General features: G+C 50.6%; 1 protein-coding gene across 13 annotated transcripts in view; it reads right to left on the reverse strand.

Moving 5' to 3' along the window:
- C9H19orf47 (chromosome 9 C19orf47 homolog) overlaps nucleotides 1-18955 on the reverse strand; it is a 270934-nt gene that overhangs the window by 94869 nt on the left and 157110 nt on the right. The window lies entirely within an intron of this gene.

Below are 18955 nucleotides of genomic sequence, written 5' to 3' on the forward strand. Positions count from 1 at the left end.
AAGTACTCCAACTAAGGAACCTATGTGGTTTATGCCACTGCGTGGATGTACCATGGACAATAGCGGTTCAACCCTGAGGCACATTCAGTCTTCATTCTTCTGAGTACCACTGATTTAAATCAAAACCTCACACAATTTTCAGCTTGCACTTTAAATAAACATTTGTGAAGTCCCTGAGCAGGGGCTGAAACCTGAATTTGCAGACAAAAAGGCAAATCTACATCAAGAAATCCAGAAATTCAGTGAGCATTTTTTTTTAAACAAAAGATAGTTTATAGAAGTAGTACAGATAGTGTTTAACATTTCAAATTTATTACATTACAAACAAGGTCCATGGTAAGCACACCAGGAGAGCAGTGACTAATGAAGTCAGTTATTAACAAAAAAGAGATGACATCGCTGATCAATAAAGCAGTTTAGTAGAAGTTGGTTGTTTGGAGTCCAGAGTACGTGGGTGAGAATAATAAGTAACTTATGATATAATTGTTTTTACAAAAAAAAAAAAAACACCTCGGCACCATCAGGGCATACCTACCTAACACAAAGATACGGATAGATGACTATGGTTCATCTGACCTAATCCTTACAACAGCATCCTACTTTTGGGCCACCCTTCCACTTAACGGTGCATGGATGCCCTTAGAAACAGTAGTTGTTGTGTTACACGAAGCTTGTAACAACCGGAGATATTTTATCATAAGGGACAGTACTTGAAATTATTGCTTACGCCATCAACTGTAGAATGTTTGAAAGCACTAAAAGGGAACAAACATTTTTAAGGCAATAACTGCTGTGCAAAGTTGAAGTAGTGGTTACTATCACCAAGGTCAATGCTAAAAGAAGAGTCAACCATCACAGTGGCATGCTATTTTGATTCCCGCTTGGTCTTCGACTAGCAACGTTCCCGCTTGGTCTTCTTTGACTAGCAACGTTCCTTCATATCTGAGAGGAAGAGAGACCATGATGCGCTCCCTTGGAGTGAGCTTCAATGACTGAATAAAAGGGCTTCCAATGCTCTGATATATTAAAGTGCTCAAACAGAAACAAATAATTCCTGTGATCTGTAACTGATAGATCAATACCTCTGCTAGTTTTCATTTAGACAGGAGTATCCTTAAGGTAATGCATCAAAATCAGCTATTAAAACTCGAAACTCAGGCCCAGCTACCTCTTCATTTTCAATTTTAGTGTCTTGCCAAGCTTTTATATGCCACTTTTCACTCTGGTTACTTCTGGTAGGAGTGCAATTTGTTATGGCAACCTGCAAAAACCTCACCATAGATAATGTGGTCTAAGAAAGGTAATGGAGACTGTACAGTCCACAATATATACATAGATTATCTCCAGAAGAACTCACATTTGCAATTAGTTTTGAAATCACATGGAGATTGACGTTTGCACAGTGTTGAACGACTGCCAAGAAACCCCAAAACCGGTCCTAGGATGCTTGTTTCTGGTCCAGGGAGGACATGGCTTGGCAGTTCGGGCTGAACTGTTCCCTTGAGGCACAGGGTCAAGACTGATTTGCATATAGCCAGGTCTAAACTGGGGTGGCATGGTGAGCAAAAGAATGATGGATTTAACCCAGATCTCTTGACTGGGGGTGAATGTTTTGATTTGCTCTGCATTCCGTCCATCAATTGTGTGTCTTTTGCTTAAACGACCGCCAAGAGACAGGACTCAAACTCTAAATGCGTTCACAACACAATCAGGCATTACAATACGCATCTCTTTAAGTTTGCCTCTCGGCAACAGCAATGAAAAGTGACAAAACAAAAGAAAATTATGTCACTGGAAGTATATGAAATGCAGAGCTGGAGCCAACATCCTCTCTTATTGATGCTTCTGGCAACAGGTACACGCTCTTGTCATCCACCTTTCTTGTATTCTTTTCTGCTATTACTCTATATTTCCAATGCATTTTATTATTAAGAACAGAATGAAAGTTAATATTTCTCTCGACAGACCCTTCCTGGGAGCACAGTCTTTGCAACAACGTCTGTGATTGCAGAACATACCCCGGTCTTTCCAATTCTTTTTTGGATTGATTCTCCAGACACCAAGTCGGGTCGGGCTATATTTAGATCTGTTTCTTTTCTAGGGTCCCCTAAACATAGAGCTCTTTGTACCCTGCTTAAAATCGCTAGCATTCAAACTTCGCAAGCCAATGTCTAGACTCACATGCCAGGGCAAAAGAACGGTGGTTCTTTTTGCAAAGAGCTTCATCTGAAAATGGTGCTAGTAACCCACATTGCCCCTTTCAAGCCAGTTCCCCACCTGCTGGACCTTGCTTTTGTACATGTTGGCGTACACCAAATTGGCACCACATTACCACTTTTTTTCAGCTTTTCCAGTAGTATGTGCAGTGCCCTGCCGACAAGAGTACATGTATGGCACGGTCATCTCTCACTTCTTCTGTCCAATTGTTTAGACTTTCTTTAAAGAGTTCCTACAATCCAATTTTTTGACCAACTCTGGCTTTCTGGATCCGGCTAATCCCAAGGCCAAAGACGCCTTCTCTTTCAACGCCCCCTGCACTTGTGGTGCTATGGCATCTAAAGCCTTCTTCACTTGCTCCAGGCTATCCTCTGAGCTGCAGAAAAGTCTTGGGTAGCTATCTTCAGTAGCTTCTAACTTAAGCAAGCCAAACATACGGATTCTTGAATCATCCACGACAGGCTTTAAAACTTGCAAACTTGCATGTTGTAACACCTCATTGTTTTATGAAAAAAAATGGGAGTTTCCTAACTTCATTGAAGAGGAAATCTGAGATTTTATTAAAGACAATGAGGTAAGTATAATTAAGGCTCCCTGTTTTCCGTTTTTACTGATTATTAGAGATAAATACAGACAGAAAACATTTATTTTCTTCTCTGTATTTATTTTCTAATGTGGATAACAACGGAAATCGGGTTGCTTTTTGAATAATTCTAAATGCAGTCTGCAATGACTGCCAGGCAAATAGCTGTGTGGCTTTATAGGTAAGGGGTTAAAAAAAAAGAAAGGAATTTTAGTAAAGACGCTTAAACAGCAGTAGATATGCACATGGTTGATACAGAATTGTGCATATTTTCATAAAAGTGCATTGATTTATCTTTTGCGGGTGTTCACTGCATTGAAACCTGGCACGCATTCAAGCAGGAGTGCATATTTATCGGTTACATAATGTGGAAGTATACTAATTTTAGCTTCATTTTTCCACAAAACTGAAAAAAACATGGATAAATACAGATAAAAGTAGCATAAAATATTGAATATGCTACTTACCAGTATGCATCTGTTCTTGGCATGTAGGGCTGCTGACATTCATATCTGTGCATAGATCGCCGCCTAGTGTTGGGTCCGGATGTTTGCACTTTGTTGTCCTGGAAGAGTCTTCGAAGTATCCTGGGATAGGGGACTCCTCCCCTGGACTACAGTGCGCATGGGCATCCTCTCCATCCTCAGATTGTTTTTCGCCATTGTGGCAGTGATGGAGTAGATACAGAAAGTGATGACCATGCTTACAGTAATTCTGAGAGCTGCAGCTGCTACATGCGCCGGGGAGGAGGGAGGGCGATATGAATGTCAGCAGCCCTACATGCCAAGAACAGATGCATACTGGTAAGTAGCATTCAGTTCGAGGCATGTGGGCTGCTGAATTCATATCTGTGCATAGAATATATAGCAGTACCCTCTATTAGCGGCGGCTACCAGTGCCAGCTGCAGCGGTCTGAAAAAGAGTTTTGAGAACAGCCTGTCCTACAGCTGCCTGCTGTTTTGATTGCACATCTACACAATAGTGTTTGGTAAATGTGTGTGTAGTGGACCAGGTGGCTGCTCTACATATATCATGCAAAGGAATGTTTCCAAGGAAAGCCACGGAGGCCCCTAACTTGCGTGTTGAGTGGGCTCGTGGGGGAATCGTTAATGTGCGTTTAGCCTTTTGATAGCAAATTTGAATACATTTAACGATCCATCTGGCTATACCTGCTTTGGAGATGGCGTTACCTTTGTGGTGTGGGGCAAAGGCAACGAAAAGTTGTTTTGTTTTCCTAAAGACTTTAGTCCTGTCGATGTAGTACATGAGGGCTCTCTTTACATCTAGTGTATGGAGTGCTCTTTCTGCGACAGTTTGTGGGTTTTGCAAGAAAACAGGCAGTTCAATAGTTTGATTCATGTGGAACTGCGATATTACTTTGGGCATGAATTTGGGGTTGGTACGTAGTACGACCCTGTTGGCGTGAACCTGTATGAATGGCTCTTGAATGGTTAGTGCCTGGAGTTCACTAACTCTCCTTAACGAAGTGATTGCCACTAGGAAAGCTACTTTCCAGGTGAGGAATTGAATCTCACATGAGTGGAGAGGTTCGAAGGGTGGACCCATCAGTCGGGTGAGGACCAGGTTGAGGTTCCACACCGGTGCTGGTGGGTGTCTTGGGGGAATTACTCGTTTAAGTTCCTCCAAGAAGGCTTTGATGGCAGGCACTTTGAATAAAGAGAGGTGCTGCCTGTTTTGGAGATAGGCTGATATTGCGGTCAAATGGACACGTATTGAGGTGTATGCCAGATTGCATCGGTACAGGTGTAGGAGGTAACAAATTATGTTTTGGATGGACGCGTCTAGCGGGTTAATGTCAGTATTACTGCAATAAATGACGAACCTTTTCCATTTGGCTGCATAGCAAGCCCTGGTAGTGGGTCTCCTGGCCTCCTTAATGATGTCCATACAGTCAGGCGGCAGGTTTAGGTAGCCAAACTCTAGGACTTCAGGAGCCAGATTGCCAGGTTCAGCTGTTGCGGATCTGGGTGCTGAATCTCTCCATGGTTCTGCGTCAAATGCGCGGGTTTGATCCGCAGTCTTTGATGGGGCACCACGGAAAGTTCGAGAAAGGTGGTGTACCATGGCTGGCGTGCCCACGTTGGAGCAACCAGGACGAGTGTTAGTGAGTGTTGTCCGAGTTTGCGATCCACCAGCGGCATCAATGGTGCTGGGGGAAAAGCGTACGCAAATCTGCCGGACCAGTTCATCCATATCGCATTGCCCTGCGACTGCGGATGTGGGAACCTGGCGGCAAAGCTTTGGCATTTTGCGTTTTTGCTTGTGGCGAATAGGTCTATCTCTGGGTGACCCCACTGCTGGAAGTACGGTTGGAGTACTGATGGGTGTAACTCCCACTCGTGCATCTGGTGGCTGTGTCTGCTGAGCAGATCCGCCATCTGGTTGTCTTTGCCGGGGAGGTGTTCCGCCATGAGGAACATGTTCCTCTGAATGGCCCACTTCCACATGCTCTGAGCCAGATGAGGCAACTGTGGAGAGTGTGTTCCTCCCTGCTTCTGTATGTAGTACATGGCAGTCATGTTGTCCGTCCGGATCAACACGACTTTGTTGCACAAGTGTACTTTGAACGCCTTCATGGCTAGGAAGATTGCCATCAGTTCTAGAAGGTTGATGTGCATCTTCTTTTGTTGTATTGTCCATAGTCCCTGCACTGTGTAATGGAGTACATGAGCTCCCCATCCCTGGAGAGACGCGTCCGCTGTCAGTATTATTTGTGGAACAGACTCTTGGAACGGTCGGCCCTTGCAAAGGTTTTGTGGATTCCACCAATGCAGAGAGTTGTATGCCCGACCGCTCACCAACACTAGGTCTTTTAGTTGCCCGTGAGCCTGAGTCCATTGACGTGCTAAGCACTCCTGAAGCGGGCGCATATGTAGTCTCGCGTGTGGGACTATGAAAATGCAGGAGGCCATCATGCCTATCAACTGCATGAACTCGCGCGGGAAGGGAGTGTTGGGGTTTGAACTTGGAAATCAGCATTTGCATGCTGTTGATCCTCACTAAATTTGGCTGAGCTGTGGCTGCCAGAGTGTCTATGGTCGCACCCAGGTACTGTTGTACGTGTGCGGGTTGGAGAAGTGATTTTGGGTAATTTAGTGAGAACCCCAGGCTGTGAAGGAGGTGAATGGTGCGGGGGAGGTGGCTGGCGCATTGCTGACTTTGCCTGAACAAGCCAGTCGTCCAGGTAAGGGTATACATGAATGTGTTGCCTCCGTAAATGTGCAGCCACTGTAGCTAGGCACTTTGTGAAGACCCTGGGCGCTGTTGTCACGCCGAAGGGAAGAACCTTGAATTGGTAGTGCTGCCCCTGAATAGTGAACCTGAGATATTTTCTGTGTGATGGGTGAATGGGTATGTGGAAATACGCATCTTTGAGGTCTAGCGTGGCTAGGAAGTCTCCCTGTTTGAGCAATGGGAGGACTTGTTGGAGGGTGAGCATGTGGAAATGCTCTGAGAGAATGTAGCGGTTGAGGGGTCTCAGGTCTAGTATGGGTCGGAGTGACTCGTCCTTCTTTGGTATTAAAAAGTACAGGGAGTACACCCCCGTACCGTGCTCGTGGACGGGTACGACCTCTATTGCGCCTTTTTGCAGCATACTTAGCACTTCCTGCTGTAATAGCGCTAAGTGCTCTGAGGACATAGGACGGTGTCTTGGCGGTATTGTGGGTGGAGTTGAGGTTAATTCTAGGCAGTAACAGTGTTTGATAATATTTTTGACCCACCTGTCCGTGGTGATGGAGTTCCACGTGGACAGGAACCTTTGTAGCCTTCCCCCGACAGGTGTTATGTGGTCGGGAGGAAGGGAGAGGGTGTCACTGTTTGTTCTTGGGAGAGGATCTGGTATTGCCGTATCCGCGTCCTCTACCCTTTGTGCTTGAACCACGATATCCACCCCGGGTGTTTTTATCGTAGGTACTTTGGGTGTTGCCCTTGTTGTAGGTTTGCTGTGACCCCTGTCCTCTACCTGCTCCTCTATTTCCGGGGCGACGAAAGGAGCCAGTCCGAAAGGTCTGCGTTTGGAGAGCCCCCATGGACTTTGCAGTGTCTGTGTCCTTTTTTATTTTTTCTAGGGTGGTGTCAACCTCCGGTCCGAATAAGTAGTCAGGGTTGACCAGCTGATTGAGGATGTTATTCTGAACCTCCGGTTTGAATCCGGAGATTCGCAGCCAGGCGTGTCGTCGTAACACGACGCTAGTGTTTATTGCTCTGGCAGCTGTGTCGGCGGCATCCAGTGCACACTTAATGGATGCGTTAGTGAGGAGTTGTCCCTCCCTGATGAGGATCTCTGCTCCCTCTTTGTATTGGTCAGGGAGATGTTGGAGTAATGTTTCTAATGTGTCATAGTGTGCGCGATCGTAGCGAGCTAGGAGCGCCTGAATATTGGCAATACGCCATATGTTAGCTGCCTGGGCTGCAATCCTTTTGCCGGAGGTCTCTAGCACCTTGGACTCCTTGTCCGGGGGAGGAGCATCCCCAGTTGTCTGTGAGTGCGCCCGTTTGCGAGCATTGGCGACTACGATGGAATCCAGAGGCAACTGGCCTCTAATGTAGGTAGGGTCCCCAGGCGCCGACCTATATTTCTTGTCGATCCTGGGGTTTATTACTCGTGCCCTGGTGGGTTCTTTGAAAATGTCCTTTGCTGGTTTGAGGACACCTTTCAACATGGGTAGAGTTTTGATATTCCGTTCTGAGGATGCGAAAGTATCCATTAGAAAATCGTCCTCGATTGTGTCGGAGTGGAGTTGCACACCATGATTGGCTGCAGCACGTTCAATAAGGGCGTTGAATGCGGCAGTGTCCTCTGTGGGAGAGGTTTTCGCGCCATATAGCTGCGTGTCCTGTGTATCCATATGTGCACCCGGGTCTGCAGGGTCATCCCAAGCCTGATCAGGGTCCTGTTGGCCGTCAGGGTCCATGTCTCCGGGGTAGGGGACGTGGTCACCCATGTAGTCCTCCAAAACGTCGGTTTCGGAGTGTGTCAGAGAGAAGGACTGTGGATCTTGGTAAGAGGTATGGATAGGTTCGTAAAGAACTGGTTCCGAATCCACTGGCAGCTTTTTCTTTAGAGGGATCTGGTAGGAGTCCAAAGCTGGCTCGGAAGTTATCCTCCGCTTGTGGAGCATCATTCTGCCGGTGTCGGCATCAATGATGTGGGATGGTGACGTCTCCGTAGGAGAGCGTTCGGCAGGCGTGATCCTAGTGTGGGTGACACGTGTTCTGATTTCGAACAGTTTGGGTGCCGTGGATGGCGGCAGGCCAAAAGTGATGTTGGCCGGTGCCGGAGAAGCTTTTTGAGCTTTTTTCGGCTCGGAGCCTGAAGGGTCCTGCAGGGCTGCCTTTTCTTTGATGCGTTGCAAGGACGCTGCAACTTGCCGCACCTGGAACGCCGACGGTTCTTTGGCGCCGACCGGTTCTGTAGAGGCAGGCGTGGACTTTTTCGGCGCCACGGGGTCATCGAGTCGAGGAGAGGTAGTAGCAGTCGACGGCGTCGATGATTGTGCCTTTGGTGCTGCTTTCGAAGTAGTGTGAGACGCAGCAGCTATTTTGACCACTGTGGCTGGAGCAGATTGTTTCGGTGCCGGGAGCAGAGGCGGTTTGGCGGCACCGATGGCCTTTTTCCGTGTGTCGGCGCCGACGTCGGCTGCTGCGAGCTCGGCACCGAAGTCCCGTTTGGTGCGGTCGGTGCCGACGGGTTTGGCTGGCGTTGAAGGTGTGGTGGGCCTCGATCCGACCAGTGTTACTTTCAGTTTCGGTTTCTGTGGAACCGATACGGCTTTCGGTTTCGATGAAGGGAAACCAGTCGTTTTAGGTAGTAATGGCTGCCGCTGAATGTCCGAGGCCGGGCCAGAGGGCGGGGCCAAAGAACTGCGGGATAGATTTTGGGTAAGGCCCGAAGGCGATCCCTCGACCGGAGCCATAGACTGACGCACTGGGATATCCTCCGTCTGTACGGGTAGGCCTTGCTCGTCACCGGAGCTACTCTCTTCGGCCCCTAAGGCCTCATTGTAGTCTCCTACCTCGGTGTCGGCTTCGTCTCTGTGAAAGAGTCGTTCTTCGATGTCTTCCGATCCGGAGTGGTGTGCGGAAGCGGGGCTGGAGGGTAGGTTCTCCACGTCTTCCACATCTTCTTCCTCGGCGCTGAAGATGTTGGTCGGGGCCGGTGCTGCGTGCTGCGCTTCAAGTCTCGCTGCTCGTCGATTCCGGAGAGTCTTTTTGGATCGGAATCGGGCACAGGCCATACATGTGGACTCGTCGTGATCCGGTGAAAGGCATTTGTTGCACACCGGGTGGACGTCGACATGGGGATATTTCGCATTGCATACAGGACACCGCTTGAATGGTGTCCTCGATTCCATCGTCGAAGTCGGGTCGATGGTCGGATATGATGCGAAAAGAGTTGGTCTTGAAGTTAGTAAACTAACAAAATAACTATCGATACCGATCGGGAACAGTACCGACGCGAACTAAAGACCTTTTGGCCTGAACAAAGTTTTTCCTAACTTGAGTCAAGATAAGCACATCCGAACCCAATGGCGGAAAAAAAACAATCTGAGGATGGAGAGGATGCCCATGCGCACTGTAGTCCAGGGGAGGAGTCACCTATCCCAGGATACTTCGAAGACTCTTCCAGGACAACAACGTGCAAACATCTATGTTGGAAACAGCCCACTCCCACTCCGCAGGGTGGTGGTGGACCTTCCCGACACAATGGGGTAGCTTGGCTCGAGTGGTCAGGAAACAGGCGCAGTGCTAAGCATACAATATACCCATACAATAACCATGCGTGCATCCGTTCCAAAAACGACTCTACACCGTAAAAATTATGAAAATATTCTTTCTTTATCTTTTTCTCTTAGTTGCTGATTGGAAAAATAAATAGGTCAATCACAATATACAGATTCTTAAATAGAGCAGGTCAAATAAATATTGGCTGTTTGATGAAATAAATAGGGGTGCTCATAAATAACAGGGCATAAATACAAGTGCAATATATACAGACAATTAAATACTTTGAGGCAATAAATACTGTACCAATAAATATTGTACACCAACAAGTCCTGTGGACCTATAAATATAGTGCAGCAATAAATAGGTAAAAATTCAATAAATACAGTACCCCCAATAAATAATTAAAAGTATACAGCAACCCTCATATAATCAGATGACACTTCAATTCTTATGGGCTGATATGGCCCAGGCACAGCTTGTAGGGTTGTGGAAGGCTTGAGGGGGGGGCTACTCCCTGGCTGGGACAAGGCTGAGGCCTAAACTGAGGTAGATCAAAGGGGGGAATACCAGTGCCCTGGCTTTCTCTCTCTCCACACAACCTCTCTAGGTTAGTCCCAGTTCACCCCAGGCACAGTCAGGTTGGTTTCAGCACCTCCCTAGCCCCTTAGAGTAGTCTCTCAGGTCTCCACAGGGCCTTAGGCGCCCTCTACTCCACTTACTGCCCTTTTTCTGATGTTCCGACGCCGCTGGAGTCGTGTCGACGCCGTGAGGCGGTTCCGGTTCGGTCTCGGCGGCCTCGGCACAATGTCAGTTCTTTGACGACGCCGGTAGGCGGTTCCGGTCCGATGTCGGTGGCCTCGGTTCGATCTCGACCTCCGATTCGACGGCGTCGGGCAGTCTCTTCACGATGTCGACTTCGGGCGGCTCCGGTCCGATGGCGCTCTCGGCTCCGATGACGTCGGCCGGCCTGGCCTCGATGTCGACTTCCGGCGACTCCGGGGTGCGATCCTCACCCCCGACCTCCGGTGCTCCTCCTCACAGGCTCCGGGCGACTCCGGAGTGCGATCCTCACTCCCGACCTCCGGTGCTCCTCTACCTCGGTCTCCGACGACTCCGGAGGGCGGACTTCACTCCTCTGATGACGCCGCTCGCTCGACCTCGGTTCACTTCCTCCTCGACCTCTGGTATTCCTCTCGACCCCCGTCGGCGCCCTCTCACGACCTCAGGCGGCTCCGGGTACGACGTCTGCTACTTCAGTCAGCGCCGCTTCTCCACCTCGGGCTCCAGGTCTTCAGGCTACTCGACGCCCGACTCCAGGGAAACCAGTTCTCAGGTCAGAATCTTGCTGTTTTCTTGGTTCTAAGGCCTGTTCCTGCTGTCCAGGTCCTTAGGATAAGTTTCTTCTGTCTTCTTCCCACACAGGGCTATAGGCTGGGATCCATCAGTAGGGACAAGTATCAAGGGTGGGTTTATGGACCCCACTCCAGGCACAAGTTTCCACCCCTGCTGCTTCACTCCTTCCTCCTTCACTGTTGTGCTCCTCTCTCTTCACCAGTCAGGTGCCAACTGCCAGCTCCAACTGCCAACTGCCTCTCTTATCCTCCCAACATTCTAAACCGCCTCCAATGGTCACAGGGTTCTGGAAGCTCCTGGAATGTTCTGGAAGGTGCTGGTAGGTTCCAGTGGATGCTGGTGATGTCACAGGTGGCCACCATTTTGTGCTTCAGGCCCTCAGACAGAAGTTTCAGGGGTAGCTAAAATGGTTCCCTGAATCTGTAGCAACACGAAAAAGTCTGGTGGTTCCCAAAAAGGAAAAATTCAAACAGGGTTTGAGGCAAAAGTGGGACAAAATAAATAATGATGAGGAGGGACCACCCAAAGGGCTAACAGGTCTAACACGCGTCCCCCCCAGCTGAAAGTGGGGAGAGCTACCCAACCCCTTGGGAGTTCTCATCACTAAGGCGGAAATACCTTGAGACCGTCTGCATTGGCGTGGTCCACTCCAGGCCGATGTTCCACCTGAAAGTCCATCCCCTGTAGGGAAATAGACCACCTCAACAACTTGGGATTCTCCCCCTTCATTTGCATCAGCCAACGAAGGGGTCTGTGGTCGGTCTGAACCAGGAAGTGCGTTCCAAACAGGTATGGCCGCAACTTCTTCAGAGCCCATACCACTGCAAAGGCTTCGCGCTCTATTGCACTCCACTTCTGTTCCCTGGGAAGTAGTCTCCTGGATAGGAAGACCACGGGTTGATCCAGACCCTCTTCGTTGAGTTGCGATAACACTGCCCCAATGCCATGTTCTGATGCATCTGTCTGGACAATGAACTCCTTGGAAAAGTCTGGGGCCCTTAAGACCGGGGCCTCGCACATGGCTTTCTTCAATTTCTCAAAGGCTTGCTGACAAGCCTCCGTCCAGACTACCCGTCGAGGTTGTTTCTTGGACGTGAGCTCCGTGAGAGGGGCTACGATGGTACCGTACCCCTTCACGAAGCGGCGATAGTATCCCGTGAGGCCCAAAAATGCTCGGACCTCAGTCTGTGTCTTGGGGGGTTCCCAGGCCATGATGGCCTCGATCTTCGCCTGGAGGGGTTGCACCGCTCCCCTACCCACCAAGTGTCCAAGGTACACTACCGACCCCTGCCCGATCTGGCACTTGCTGGCCTTGATCGTCAATCCAGCTTGTCTCAGGGCCTGGAGAACAGCTTGCAGGTGACGCAAGTGATCCTCCCAGCTGTTACTGAAGACGGCTATGTCATCCAGATAAGCAGCAGAGAAACTCTCCATCCCGGTGAGGATCTGGTTTACCAGGCGCTGAAACGTGGCAGGTGCGTTCTTGAGCCCAAAGGGCATCACACAGAACTGGTAGTGGCCATTGGGCGTGGAGAAGGCTGACCTTTCCCTTGCTCCATCAGTCAAAGAGATCTGCCAGTACCCCGAAGTAAGGTCAAAGGTACTTAAATATTGGGCAGCTCCCAGCCGGTCAATCAATTCATCCGCCCTAGGGATCGGATGAGCATCAGTCTTTGTCACTGAATTCAGTCCCCGGTAGTCCACACAGAACCTCAGTTCTGGTTGGGCACCCGGTGGTGCAGCTTTCGGTACTAACACCACCGGACTAGACCAGGGGCTGCTAGAAGGTTCAATCACTCCTAGCTCCAGCATCTTAGTGACCTCACTATGAATGCTGGCCTTCACCTTGTCTGACATCCGGTAGATCTTGGACTTCACAGGTGGGCTGTCTCCTGTGTCCACGTCATGGACGCACAGGTGAGTCCTACCCGGGACAAGGGAGAACAACGAGGAGTACTGCCCCAGGACCTGGCGACAGTCCTCCTGCTGTTCAGGAGTTAGAGATGGGGAGAGAATCACTCCCTCCACCGACCCATCCTTTTCTTGAGACGCAAACAGATCAGGGAGAGGCTCGCTTTCCACGTCCTCTCCTCCGTCAGTCACCATCATCAAGATGACTTCGGGCCTCTCGTGGTGGGGTTTGAGGCGGTTGGCATGCAGCACCCGCAGGGGCTGACGAGGGGTCTTCAGGTCCACCAAGTAGGTAGCCTTACCCTTCTTCTCCAACACCTCAAAGGGTCCTGACCAGCGATCCTGGAGGGCACTAAGCTCTCCTGGTTCGATCACCCACACCTTCTGGCCAGGCTCCAACTCCACCGGGTGAGCGTTGTGGTCATACCACGCCTTCATTACTGCTTGGCTGGCTTCCAAGTTGTCAGAAGCTTGCTTCCACAACTTAGCCATTTGGCTCCGGAAGGCCAGCATGTAGCTCACCACATCCTGGGGGAGCTTTCTGGGAGTTCTTTCCCATCCGTCTCTCACCAGGTTAAGAGGTCCACGTACAGGGTGCCCATACAGAAGCTCGAAGGGGCTGAAGCCCACTCCCTTCTGTGGCACTTCCCTGTAGGAAAAAAGTAAACAGGGTAGGAGGACGTCCCATTTCCTCCGCAGGCCTTCAGGCAGACTTCTGATCATGCCTTTTAAGGTTTTGTTAAACCTTTCCACTAGACCATTGGTCTGGGGGTGGTAAGGAGTTGTGAACCGGTAGGTCACTCCACACTCCTTCCACATTGCCCGCATATATGCTGACATGAAGTTGGTCCCCCTGTCGGACACAACTTCCTTGGGAAAACCCACTCGGGTAAAGATTCCCATCAGGGCCCTAGCCACAACAGGTGCTGTTATGGTCCTCAGAGGTATTGCCTCTGGGTACCGTGTGGCATGATCCACCAGAACCAGGATAAACCTGTGACCAGCTGTAGTTGGTGGATCTAATGGACCCACAATGTCGATGCCCACCCTTTCAAAGGGGGTGCTAACGACAGGGAGTGGTTCCAGGGGAGCTTTCAGCTTCACCCCTGTTTTCCCACTGGCTTGGCAAGACACACATGTCCGGCAGTAGGTATCGGACGACACTTTCATCTGAGGCCAATAAAAGTGTGGGACAAGACGGGCGAAGGTCTTGTCTTGCCCCAGGTGTCCTGCCAATGGTATCTCGTGAGCCAACTCCAAAAGGAAGGCTCGATAACGTTGAGGAACTACCAAGGCTCGTGACGATCCATGTAGGGGTGCCTTGGGTTCACTGTAGAGGAGGCCATCCTCCCAGTAAACACTGTAGTTCCCTTCAACGTTCCCTGCTGCCTGGGCTTCGGCCTGTCGCCTCAGCCCCTCAAGGGTAGGGCACTCCCTCTGGCCCTGGCAGAATTCCTCCCTGGACGCGCCTCCCTCCACGTGCCACTCGGCCGGGATGGGTAAGTCCTCCAGGTTGGTAACGTCCCCCTCCGCAGACTCCTGGCCCACCACCTCCGGTGGCCTATCCGTCCTACGGGGTGGAGACGCCGAGGCAGGCTCCTCCTGTCCTCGGTTCTTCCCTTGACTGGCAGCTGGCTGGGCCTTTGTTCCAGGCTCCAGCCGGAATGAACTCCCTCTTCGGGTAGTCTCGGACCTTGTGCTAACACAGGCCCAGTCAGGTGTACCCAGCATCTCGGTGTGAGTCCGGTATTCCACCTCCTTCCAAGCGTTGTGCTCCATGTCATTGCCCAGCAGACAATCGACTGGCACGGCAGGGCTTACGGCAACTCGAAGTGAACCTGCAACCCCCCCCCATTCAAAGGGAACCTCGGCCACGGGATAGTGACCTGTTCTGCCGTCAGCCATCGCGGCTGGGTGGAGTACATCGGGAATTACCTGCTCTGGAGACACCAGCTGGCTACGCACCATAGTCATACTGGCTCCTGTGTCTCTCAGAGCCTCCCCTCTTTGGCCGTTGATGGTGATCCACTGCCCATACTTTGCGGTATTTGCGGGCACCTGGATCTTAGGAACCATCTCCCGTTCTCCCAGGGACACTAAAGTGACACCCGCCCACTCCCTTCCCTTAGTTAAGGGCATCTCCTCCCCGAGCACTACACTAGCTACTCCGGGGGGCTTTCCTCCAGTGGGAGGGGGTGATCGTTTCTGACACTTCGGATCTCCTTTATAGTGTCCAACGCCACCGCACTCGTAGCAATGGACAACCCTTGGCTGCTGACTCTGGCCAGGATTAGGGTTTCTGGGTGGGTTAGCCTTAGAGGTGAATCCTGTTCCCTTCCCTTGGAAGTTATTTTGGGGGCCTTTGGAGAACTCCTTTTTCTTTTCCCCTCCCTCTTTCTTCTGGGGGGCGCCCTGTCCGGCCTTTTGAGTATCCCCTCCAGTCCCCCTTGTGGACACCCGGGTACTGGCCCAAATGTCCGCCTCCTCAGCAAGCTTCTGGGGGCTGGTCAGCTTGCTATCCACCAGGTGTTGCCGCAGTTCAGGGAAACATTTCTCGAGTAGGTGTTCCTTCAGTACTAGGTCAAACAGCTCCTCGTAGTTCCTTACTTCACTGCCCTGAATCCAACCTTCCAGTGCCTTCTTTGCATAGTCCAGGAAGTCCACCCAATTCTGTGTGCCCAGCTTGTGACTACCCCTGAACTTCTGTCTGTACTTTTCAGGTGTTAGTCCAAACTTTCTGATGAGCGCCAGTTTCATGGTGGGGTAGTGGGTCTGCTCATCCTCTTCGAGGGCCAATAAAGCATCCCTACCAGCTGGAGGCATGTACCTATACAATCCTCCTCCCCAATACTTCACTGGAACCCCATGGGCCCTCAACAAGACCTCATAGGCTGCTAGCCACTTGGCGATGTCGTCACCCGCCCCATAGCTAGCTACTATGTCCTTTGGCAGGTAAGGTTTGGATTCCCTGGTGATTTCTTGGTCTTGGCTGCCACCATTAGGAACAGTTGGTGCTCCAATTCTTAGGATCTGAAGCTCTATCTCTTTCAGTCTTATCTCATGAGTCATCCTCTCTTTCTCCGTCTCATGAGCCAACCTCTGTTCCTCCTTCTCCTTCTCCAGCTTTGCTAAATCCCATGTGAGCTGTCTTTTCTCTCTCCGATCTGCTAACTCCACGCTGGATAAGCCCCCGCTAGAGACAGTGCTGCCCTTCCTAGAAAGTGTCCTGGGCCCTGCTGACAGGTTCCCCACCTCAGGTTGGTACATCTCAGCCCCCTCGGGGTCAGGCTCTCCATCCCTGTCTTCCTCCTCAGCCTTGCTTTCTCGGCGTGCCTCCCCCCAAGCCCTTAAGCTGGTTTGGAGTGCACCCTTCTTTGCTCCTGGGGGACAGTACACCCCCTCCCGCTGGCAAAACTCCCTGAGTTGGGCCACAGTGTACGTTTCTAAATCTTCCAGTACAAACTCCATCTTGCCCACTCAGGTTAGAGGACAGGTTTTTGTGCAGTAACAATGTAGGGTGGTACCTTTAGTAATACCTCCTCCCACCACCAGAGTAAATTTGGAAAAAACAAAAACCCACAATTAGGAAGGCCGCTCTTGAGAAAACTCCCGGTGTAGGCCTATGGACTACCCACAGTTATTGTTGAGTATGCGTAGGCACAGCTCTATCCCACCACTGAACACCAATTTATGTTGGAAACAGCCCACTCCCACTCCGCAGGGTGGTGGTGGACCTTCCCGACACAATGGGGTAGCTTGGCTCGAGTGGTCAGGAAACAGGCGCAGTGCTAAGCATACAATATACCCATACAATAACCATGCGTGCATCCGTTCCAAAAACGACTCTACACCGTAAAAATTATGAAAATATTCTTTCTTTATCTTTTTCTCTTAGTTGCTGATTGGAAAAATAAATAGGTCAATCACAATATACAGATTCTTAAATAGAGCAGGTCAAATAAATATTGGCTGTTTGATGAAATAAATAGGGGTGCTCATAAATAACAGGGCATAAATACAAGTGCCATATATACAGACAATTAAATACTTTGAGGCAATAAATACTGTACCAATAAATATTGTACACCAACAAGTCCTGTGGACCTATAAATATAGTGCAGCAATAAATAGGTAAAAATTCAATAAATACAGTACCCCCAATAAATAATTAAAAGTATACAGCAACCCTCATATAATCAGATGACACTTCAATTCTTATGGGCTGATATGGCCCAGGCACAGCTTGTAGGGTTGTGGAAGGCTTGAGGGGGGGGCTACTCCCTGGCTGGGACAAGGCTGAGGCCTAAACTGAGGTAGATCAAAGGGGGGAATACCAGTGCCCTGGCTTTCTCTCTCCACACAACCTCTCTAGGTTAGTCCCAGTTCACCCCAGGCACAGTCAGGTTGGTTTCAGCACCTCCCTAGCCCCTTAGAGTAGTCTCTCAGGTCTCCACAGGGCCTTAGGCGCCCTCTACTCCACTTACTGCCCTTTTTCTGATGTTCCGACGCCGCTGGAGTCGTGTCGACGCCGTGAGGCGGTTCCGGTTCGGTCTCGGCGGCCTCGGCACAATGTCAGTTCTTTGACGACGCCGGTAGGCGGTTCCGGTCCGATGTCGGTGGCCTCGGTTCGATCTCGACCTCCGATTCGACGGCGTCGGGCAGTCTCTTCACGATGTCGACTTCGGGCGGCTCCGGTCCGATGGCGCTCTCGGCTCCGATGACGTCGGCCGGCCTGGCCTCGATGTCGACTTCCGGCGACTCCGGGGTGCGATCCTCACCCCCGACCTCCGGTGCTCCTCCTCACAGGCTCCGGGCGACTCCGGAGTGCGATCCTCACTCCCGACCTCCGGTGCTCCTCTACCTCGGTCTCCGACGACTCCGGAGGGCGGACTTCACTCCTCCGATGACGCCGCTCGCTCGACCTCGGTTCACTTCCTCCTCGACCTCTGGTATTCCTCTCGACCCCCGTCGGCGCCCTCTCACGACCTCAGGCGGCTCCGGGTACGACGTCTGCTACTTCAGTCAGCGCCGCTTCTCCACCTCGGGCTCCAGGTCTTCAGGCTACTCGACGCCCGACTCCAGGGAAACCAGTTCTCAGGTCAGAATCTTGCTGTTTTCTTGGTTCTAAGGCCTGTTCCTGCTGTCCAGGTCCTTAGGATAAGTTTCTTCTGTCTTCTTCCCACACAGGGCTATAGGCTGGGATCCATCAGTAGGGACAAGTATCAAGGGTGGGTTTATGGACCCCACTCCAGGCACAAGTTTCCACCCCTGCTGCTTCACTCCTTCCTCCTTCACTGTTGTGCTCCTCTCTCTTCACCAGTCAGGTGCCAACTGCCAGCTCCAACTGCCAACTGCCTCTCTTATCCTCCCAACATTCTAAACCGCCTCCAACGGTCACAGGGTTCTGGAAGCTCCTGGAATGTTCTGGAAGGTGCTGGTAGGTTCCAGTGGATGCTGGTGATGTCACAGGTGGCCACCATTTTGTGCTTCAGGCCCTCAGACAGAAGTTTCAGGGGTAGCTAAAATGGTTCCCTGAATCTGTAGCAACACGAAAAAGTCTGGTGGTTCCCAAAAAGGAAAAATTCAAACAGGGTTTGAGGCAAAAGTGGGACAAAATAAATAATGATGAGGAGGGACCACCCAAAGGGCTAACAGGTCTAACACATCCGGACCCAACACTAGGCGGCGATCTATGCACAGATATGAATTCAGCAGCCCACATGCCTCGAACACATAAATACAGACGGAAATGTCCAAAAAATAAATACCATAGAACCGGGAGCCCTAATTATAATATCCCTAGAGGGAGTTCAGATCTCTGTTCAGCCTCTGATGTCCTTAAGTTGCAGCAGAACATCAGAAGCTATGTTTGCATATTTCGCTTCTGCTGTGCTGGGTGTTTGATTCTTACTCTTTTTTCAGACTCTGCTGGAGGCCACCTTGTCCCAGGACGACCTGCCCCATTTAACTCCCAGCCATGGCTCTGTGCGGTCATGAATTCATTTTGTCCTGGTTGGATCCACTTCTAGTAGTTTCAAATTAGCACAGACCTTTGGTGTCAGCGTGCAAAAGAGAGAGTGATGGCTCCAGCTCAGCACCTCAGATGTGCCAGTGACATTATTTGCCCTAGTTGTGTCACTA

Source organism: Triturus cristatus, chromosome 9, assembly GCF_964204655.1.
Source record: "Triturus cristatus chromosome 9, aTriCri1.1, whole genome shotgun sequence".
Taxonomy (NCBI): Eukaryota; Metazoa; Chordata; class Amphibia; order Caudata; family Salamandridae; genus Triturus; species Triturus cristatus.